Source organism: Gymnodraco acuticeps, unplaced genomic scaffold (genome assembly GCF_902827175.1).
Source record: "Gymnodraco acuticeps unplaced genomic scaffold, fGymAcu1.1, whole genome shotgun sequence".
Lineage (NCBI taxonomy): Eukaryota > Metazoa > Chordata > Actinopteri > Perciformes > Bathydraconidae > Gymnodraco > Gymnodraco acuticeps.
In genome coordinates, this window is record NW_022991454.1 from 499307 (window position 1) to 508784 (window position 9478).

The following is a 9478-nucleotide window of genomic DNA, read 5'->3' on the forward strand; positions in this document are numbered from 1 at the left end:
GTGACATGTTAACCTGCATTAAATGAAATAAGTACTTTTACATTTGCGAAAGGGTATGATGGATACATATATAATCATAATAAGGTCATTCAGATAACTTTTTCATTTTATTTAGAACTACTATTTTTATTATAAGCAACATTTTCTATGAATACTTGCAAATGATTTATCTTTGTTATTGATAAAAGAATGACTTGTTTCCTCTCTACTTGATGGACCCAACGAAGAAGAGCTAATGCTTAAGCTAATGCTAATGGGGATCCCAATACACAGAGGAAGTTGGTGGATAATTTTCAGGGCAGAGATCATTTGTTCTAATATAATCTAGTCTCTGCTAGACAGGAAAACAACAAACTCAAAGCAAATAGTTTAGTTTGTTTATTTAGATGTTTCCCAAATGAAATTCTAATTAACAAAATTATACAAATGTTCTTATCTTGTGTTCTCTCAATTATTATATAGGATACTGCATTGTGTTTGTTACTTTTGTTGCAGTTGTATACGTCTTATGTGTAATTTGGCTTGGCTTCCTATTTATGGACATGCTTTTATTTTGAAGGAGAGTTAGCGCTGTTGACAGGAAGTTGTTGTTGCTATGGAAACAACGTGACGGCGATTAACGGAGAAAAAGTAATATCTACATATAAAGACGGAGAAAGTAAACGATAACGGTTATGGTTAAGTGTTAGCCCCCCCCCCCCCCCCGAAGAGGCACAAGCTCCTACGTTGAGATTTCCATAAATTCAATTTGAAAAAAAAACTACAAAAAAACAACAACGAATATCCGAATAACCGAAAAGTACTCCAACGAACGAATATTCGGATATTCGGGTACAGCCCTATTATATAGTTTGCTTTCATGCTGAACATTAAAGTCTCTCTGATACATTGTGTATCTGCATCTGCTTGATTAAACACATCATACGTACTTTTCCAGTTTCCTGCTTGACAGGCAAGATTGCATCACCACTCAGCTTGTCAAACAACTCTATTATGCCAGATTCAAAAGAGTAATGCATTGCGTACATAAAACCTCGCTGCACTCCGGTAAAGTGGTATCAGGGGTCCGCAGCTTCCTCATCCATTATTGTGTTGTGGAAAATCTCAGAGCACTGTTTACTTTGAAAAATCCAGCCGAGTGGAGCAAAGTAGCAGCGCTGCTAAACAACTGACAACAGGCATTTCTTTTTATTTGCTTCTCTGTTGCTGTGTTTATCTCCGAAAGGAGTTTTATCCATCAGCCAAGATGGGTAAATAAATACACACTTTAGATTGTTTATTGGGGTGGATGCAAGGATGATGGGTACTCAACAGCAGGGGTAGGAAGACAAATACAATCTGCATGTTGGTGTTTCTTACACTTCTCTATCAGGTGTTTTTGTAAATTAGAGTTGAATAAAATGTTCCAGTTGGATTAAAATGCTGCTTTTTATCTCTGTTAAAAAGTGAAAAGTTGGCCATCACAGTTTTCCATTGATAGAAAGAGCGGATCCAAATTACTGACAAAACTATAAGCTATTTCAATAAATCATTTATTGACAAGAAATTGATACGCACATTTAAGTAAGAAAATTCTCTTACGATGAATTCAACATTTAAAGATCTTCTTTGGGCCAAAGATCGCCTTAATTGGAGAAATGTTGTTAAAATGGGTACATAGAGGATATGACTTTGCTAGAGCTTTTCCACAGGCTTGGGAAGTCCATCTGTGTACTGGGTAGCGGACACCTTTGCAAATGTATGGTACCCGAATATCCGAATATCCGGGTTTAAATTTCGTTATTCGGATATTCGTTCTTTTTGTGTTTTTGATTGAATTTATTGAAATCTCCAATATCAACGTAAGAGCTTGTGCCTCTTCGGGGGGTGCTAACACTTAACCATAACCGTTATCGTTTACTTTTTCCGTCTTTATATGTAGATATTACTTTTCTCTGTTAATCGAAAGTAACAAACACAATGCAATATCCTGTTCAATTTCAAAGAACACATATTGTGTTGCACAAATTAACAAATAACTATAAAACAACAATACTGTGGAATAACAAAATGAATGCAGTGAATAAAACCAAAATACACGTGTTGAAGCGGTTCGCTGTTGATTACTACGCCCCCCCCCCCGAAAATCCGAATATTCGCTGCTGATTACTACCGAATATCCGGAGCCTGAAAAATTGTATTCGGGACAGCCCTGTGTATGTGTATGGTGTATATATTTTTTAAACATTTAAAATGATTAGAAGTTGGTTTGGGAAGAATAAAACATGAGGTAGAACTGTTCTGAGGACAGGCAAGGGTTTACAAGCAATACAAGTTTAGAACTATAGTTACAGAATTGGAGTTTATTTGCTAAATATTGTTGCTTTTTTCCACAATTTTCTGAAAAAGTCTTAATTGTGTCAAATGTGCTTTTTTGTTTTTAGCATATTTAGTCAACTTCAACCTTCAGTCATCATCAACTTTACAGTTACTTACCCTAACCATTTTAGTTGTATCTTAATAAAAGAAAACCTTAACTATTGTTGTATAGTCCTCTTTAACTGTCAAACACGTACAGAGCACCCCACACAGTGAAATCGGATATAAGGAGCAGTAGGCAGCTACTATAGAACACCCGGAGCAGTGTGAGGGTCTGGTTCTTGACTCAAGGGCCCCGAGAGCCCAGGAGGTGAACTGACACCAATCAGTGAATCACAGCTTCTCCCCTTGGGTTGGAGAGTAGTCCCAAGGTGTAGAACAGGTGTAGAACAAAGCAATGCAAAAACACCTTTGTTCCAGCAGCCATTGCTCAGATTAATGATTAAAGCACTGATGCAACAGCTATTTGTCTGTTTGATTGTTCATGTTTGTTCTATTGGTTTTAATGTGGTTCTTCTTTTGGGCCAGAGAGTGCCTTTATTGTTGAAACGAGGAGATGGAGAGGATGATATTGGCTTAAACATTCGCTGGCTCAGCAGTTGCCCCATATACATGATAGCAGACACTGAATATGGGCCATACTAGGGATCGACCGATATGGCTTTTTCAAGGCCGATACCAATACCGATTATTAGTAATCAAGGAGACCGATAACCGATATTTGGAACCGATATACATTTGCAGAAAAATCAGAAAATGTTGGTGTCAAAATGTAGAATAACACAAACTCCAACACAACTTCTTTGAAATGCATTTAAGCATATATTATGTTTAATGCACTTTTAAACATCTTACAACTGGTTTCTTCTCTGTGCCCTTTTTTTTAGTGCAGTCATCTGCAATGAGTTAGAGAGAGACAAGAAGTAGGGCTGCAGGCTGACATGCTTAACTAACAATAATGCTTAATTTATTATATCTGTCTATCTAGCATAAAATCCCAATAAGCTGCTCGCAACTGCAAAACACTAGTGCTAGCTAATGTTTTGCAAACTATTAAAAGTGAGGCTATTGCAGTAGACCTAACGTTAGTCTAGGAGCCTCACTTCTAATATTTTGCTAAACATTTGCTAGATACATGTTGGCTAGCTAATGAGCTTCACATATCAACCTGAAAAACTGCGAGGCTCCACTCGCAGCCCCCCCCCTCCGCACCAGTTACTCCGCTGCGAGACGCTGCACGCACCCCCAACTCTGACTGACTTCCCGCGTCCCTGTGTAACTGGGAAACTACGGAGCCCCCTAGGGGACATGGAGAAGAAAACCATTTTTTTGGAAAAAATAAAAATGTTTTGCAAGATCTCGCAAAACATTTGCGAGATCTCGCAAAACCCCGTTGCAGTTTGTAGACGGTCCCTAAACGCTCCTCTCCCTCCTCCAGCTGCAGATTATGACCAATTCTGGTTTGATGTTTAGCTCGGATGACGGCGCGTATCGAACTGTTCTGATAAAAACGACTCTGTAGCTCGTTGTCTATCTTGCTATGATTGTAAAGTCATGTTGTTTGTATTTTTACAACGTTATGTTCATGAGTTATTGATCCGCGAAATTAGAATCTGTCAATAACTCAGCTCAGAGGGACGTGCATGTCCCCTCGCTCTGAGTGTTCTCTTGAGGTGTCTTCACTTATGTGAAACCCTTATTATATACAGTATATGTGTGAAACCCGTGCCTATTGCCAAGCACTGATGTTATATCTTTATGTTTAATGCCAAGCTCAAAGTAAAATCGATGAACCGCTCCATTGTTGTGGTTTCTGTGTTGCCGTAGCAGCCAAACTGACCAGGAAGTACATTGAGCTAAATGAAAAGTATTGCGAGATCTCGCAAAGGTCTTGCGATATCTCACAAAACATTTTTTTTTTTTTTTATAATTGTTTTCCTTCTCCATGTCCCCTAGGGGGCTCCGTAGGAAACTGATAGAATTGGATCATAAAATCGTGGTATTTTTGCAACTTCAGCTTTCAACTGATTTACCTTCGAAACACATGGCTCTGCCGCTCAGCGCTGCTGCTTGCCTCTGTCTGCGTTCTTCGCACCTGCCTGTAATCTGAGAAGGTCCCGCCTCTCTGGCTGGCTCCCGACCGGAAAATCTTCAGTGTTGATTGACACTTCAGTAATAGCCTATGAGATAGCGCTGTGGGCGGGACATTGCTCGTGTACAGAGAGTGGTGACTGCAGCCAGAGAAACGGCCGCATCAGAGCCAATGTTTTATCGGCAATTTGATTAAAAAAAAGGCCGATACCGATAATCGGTCAAATGCGGAATATCGGCCCCGATAATCGGACCCCTAGGGCCATACCACCAGCTCTAACCACTGATCTATCTTTTTCGGCTCATACAGTAGCCTAATATGCGATGTTTAAACTGTGTGTCATGATGTATCCCTTGTCTTTTAACTACAAACCAAATTGACCGACAGGCAAAGATTAATAACCCGAACCTGATTTTTAGTAAAGAAACACATTTAATGCGGCTGATGTAATCCCAATATAGAGTGGACCAAAATAAACACCTGCACACAAATGTTGTACAGCAAATCTATAATATTGCAATCCCTTTTTGGTAGATGAAAGTAAAGATGGATTCAAGTCTTCAATTATAAAACAATATGTTTGTGTATGTTCTTGTTTCAGCAACATTACATGTTAAATCAGTTAGAGTAGTGTGAAATGACATTGGTGCCATCTTGTCATCGTTTCGTCTTACTCATCGACAACGTTGTTGACAGGCAAATTACTTAGTTTTTATTACTGAAATGAACACCTGCTTCAGCTTCAGTTAAATATAATGAATTAGAATCTATTTGTAAGTAGTAGTAAGGGGATGGAAAACAGCTGGAGGCAGGGTAAAAGATACAGCAACAAGTAGTATTACCTCCAACCTCATCCCAGCCTATAGGCTAGTCTACAACCTCATGCCAGCACGCACTACAAACAGCCTCATGGTGATTGTGAAGTGTTTGTGTGGCTGACTTGATCTCCTGCAACAAAACAAGTCCATGTGAAGAGTTGTTCTGGGCATTTAATGTTCTCCATCACATCTCACACACACACATAAAACACACTATCCCTTCTTCTCTTCCTTGAGGTAGCTTTCCTGGAGAGACATGAAATAAAAATGACCTTGGTGACACAGTTCTTTCGATACTTCCTGCAGAAACTACTTGATAAAATCTTTATGACACGCCTCTAAAAGCACCTTCCCGGGATATTTGTAATGTCACTACTGTGCTTTGTCACCTATTGCAGGAACGTGGCTTCCAGGACGTCAACCAAGAATGAACGGGCTGTTTTCCTGTCAGTCAGGCATGCTGGGCCGCGTGACGCAGAAATGTCAACGTGTTAAGAAGCTTCAGTTTGTGCTTAAATGTGTTTTCATGTGGAAACATAGTTAAATCTGCTCCTCAGACTTTAATTCAACCATGTCTTAAAACCTTAAATATTTATGCTTAGATCTCAAGAGAGAACTGTTCTCTTGTCTCAGGCTTTTGGGGTTTTATCAACGCTCATGTTTCACAAATTAAGACTGAGCTGTGGATTAATCTGTCTGGACACTTTTAAGGTGAAGTTGTATCTTTTCCCCTCCTCTAACCTTTAAAAGAAGTTCAGCACTTGTCAAGTCCGATGAAAAGTCAATGCAACAGATCACACGCAGACTTTCCGGAGCAGCCTCAGACTTAATGGTGAATGAACAATGTGCGAACACCATCAGATAGATGCTCATTCGCAGCATGATAGCACTGCTCTGACAGGTGATGCGTGTTCCTTCCTGTGCTTGCACACACTAGGTTTACTTGTGTGTTTCCAGAGAAGACAATCAAATAAAAACTCCACGGGAATCACTTGATGCTATAATTCGAGTGAGCAGTTTTGTGAGAAGTTGGCACGCCCGATGTGCTGAAGCTGCACAGATGCTCATATCTATTAAACATATTAAAGTAGGCTTATATGGCATACTGGCCCTCACACTCAGGCCAATCACAGGCTGGCATTGGACACTTTAAATAGTGAGTGACAGATGCTTTAATAAACATTAGAGCAGTGGCATGAATCATTATGATCCCCATTTAGGAGCATTTGAACTACCAACATAAACAAACTTTCATTGAAATAGTTTAATTAAAGTGCATTAATAAACATGTTGTTTCCTCGCATTATTCAATACGTATTTCTAAATATGCATATGTGTCGTTTTAGGGTTGAATCACAAGTTTTTTTTGTTTTTTTCCGCGTCTTTCGGTTAAATCCGGCAGATTCCAGGACGAGACGCCAATGTGTGGTCAACACTGAGAGACGGGAAACAATCTGCAAAATCCGCGGGGATTATTCATGGGAGGGTCAACGCACCAGGATTACTAAACATCTGCACGGATCGGAGACACTCTCACACACACAGATTACTTTGCTTCTATCATGATAGTCCCACAACAAAGTAGACAGGGTGAAATTCAGAGAAGGCAATTCCTGTATAGGTTTTAATGTAATCGGTGAAAAGTTACTAAATAGACTGGCTCATGTGTCTGAACTGCCACTGATGGAGATGTCATTTGTTCCCGTGTGGAAAATAATAATAATATTCTTACCTGTCCTTTCAGTAGTACTGTCTCCAAGGAACTCACAGCCTCAGAATAATCCGTATGTTATCACTGAAGACAATTCTGCACACAGACATCACTGCCGAGTCTCGGCGACGCTCCCGGGCAAAAAAAAGAAGTATCCGTGTGACTTGCGCGCAAAAATGCTGCTGTTTCTTTGTGCAGCGTTACAAGGACGGGCTGTGTCGTTTTGCGCGGCTCCTACTGTCCCTCCATGCTTCCTCTCTTACTCTCTCGGAGTCAGGAGCCTAGTTTACGGCGTGGCGTCTCGCAGGTTGGATATTGTAAAGTGAAGCCCTGGTGTGCTCACTCTCTCCCGATGCGTCAAGAGGCTCACTCACTCCCTCCCTTTTACCTCCCTCCTTGAGCCGAGCTGGAGCCCGAGCGGGACGCACGCAGAAAGGAGAGAGACAGTAGAAGAAGGAAGAAGAGAGAGAGAGAGAGCAGTGTTGTCTGTCTGCCTCCACCCGGCCAGACTCCTCACGGCTCCGGTCATCCAAGCGTAACAGACTCCCTCCTCCTAGTATAACTCCTTCCCTTCCCCTTCTCCTCCTCCCTCTCCTCCTCCTGCTGCTGCTGACGGGATGTCCAGGCAGTGTGGAGTGTTGATATTGTAAAATACGTCTCAGATGGGTTTTTATAGGGGGGTAAACAACCAGTAATTCCTTTAGAAAGTGGTACAACAAGGCAAAAGTTTTAGCTAGTGCTTGGCAACTTGGAGAAAACCCTAATCTCACCATTTTTGAGTAATATCATGATGTTTGACGACAATATTTCAGGTTTGACTATAGCCTCACCATTTGGAAAACAATTATAATTTGTTGTTGGTTTTGGAGTTAAATTATAGGAGGAATTTTTCATTTTTGCCTGATTCATTGATGTGATTTCTGGCATATTATGCCCCCAATAGGAACAAAGATGAAATTGGGGATCATTTTGTATTCCACAATCAAGGTTACTAAAACACAATAATAAACATATAGGTAAAATAAAAGTATTTTCCGAGAGCATATTCAAATTCACAAAAAAATATAATTAAAAGTAATTGATACATTATAAGGAGCATAATTGAGTTGAGTGATACAAGTATGTCATTTATTTAAATTGACATGTTGTTATTATCAGGTGATATTATTCTTAAAAAGACAATCTTGAAATGTTTTAAATGACCTCTTTGCATACTGTAGGACTAAACTGTTAATAATACGATCTATGACCCTTTCAACAGGTTGTGATGCCTTGCAAATCACTGGCTCCCAGATGTCGACAGTTGCAGAAGTGATGTCGAAGTTGCGATGTAAATGATTAATAAAGTGTTTTAATTCCCTCTAGAAATGTCCCATCATGAGCTCATTACAATTAACATCACATGTCTACGCAGTGTGAAAGCGAATCATATTGTGGCAAGCTAATTAACTGATTTGCAGTAAACAAGCTACGCTACCCCTTTTTTATTCACATAAATATTTAAACACTAAACAGCATCTCTAATCTCTACACGAAAAAACATTCTCCATGGCCAAGCGTTCACTAACACACTAATTAAATTGCTCGTGTTGTGTCTACGACCAACTTTTTAAACCAATTTGCAGTGTATCCACCATCGTTTGAGGATACCTGAGCCTCTTGGAACAGTGTTGGGCTTTTACGTCAAATGTTGTGATTAATATACGGTAAAATTACAACTTCAGGGTCAATCAAGATGCCAATGGATCCATCAACACTTTCCCATTTGACTTACATTAGGAAAAATACATCTGTTTATCAGGATATGATAACAAATCTATTTCCTAGTGCAAACAAGTCCTTTAAGTTGTACAATTTAGAATACAGGGTTAATTCCCTGAGCACAATAAACTGTCTTCATGGGAAAGAGCTCAAAATGAAGCAGGGAGGTGGGTTAAGGAAACGCTGTGCTTAAACTATGGGCCCCATGGATGCAGAAGATCTAAGTACTTTTCAAACAATAGATTTATTGGTTTTCAGTTGCATCAACTTGCACACTAAATATTAGATTCATAGAACGCAGCATACATTTTCACCCAGTTTTCCCAGCGTGGGTTTCTATACTTTTATTGCTTTTCTTATGCACCATTTTAGGTTAACGCGCCACTTTCATATGACTGAATGTGGCTGTGCTTTCAACACTGTATCTGTTGATACACTTGTTTTGTTTTTGAATAGATACATTCCTGTTTTTGCATAGCTTGCCCTGATGAACAGATATGTCGGTTCAATTAAGAATATCAGGTGGGATATCGGTGTGTCCGGGCAACACCAAACTAAACGGCTTATGTGTGTCTGTCAGACGGTCTGAGGGGATATCTCGGAGCAAAACTGAATGCACAGAAGACTACAGGGCAGGTAGATTTTATTCTTGAAATATTACTTTAGTATCATTAAATTACAACTCTATTCTTGGGATATTACCTTTTTCCCAAAAAGCAGCTTTACACTTGCAATAGA

The 9478-nt window shown here is 39.7% G+C and overlaps 1 protein-coding gene across 1 annotated transcript in view; it reads right to left on the bottom strand.

Annotated features, from left to right (window-relative positions):
- LOC117532968 (contactin-4-like) overlaps nt 1–7498 on the bottom strand; it is a 203317-nt gene extending 195819 nt beyond the window's left edge. The window contains exon 1 of the mRNA XM_034196589.1: nt 7001–7498. The gene's annotated coding sequence lies outside the window, so the exon portion shown is untranslated. The remainder of the gene's footprint in view (nt 1–7000) is intronic.
- Between the last annotated feature and the right edge of the window lie 1980 nt (nt 7499–9478).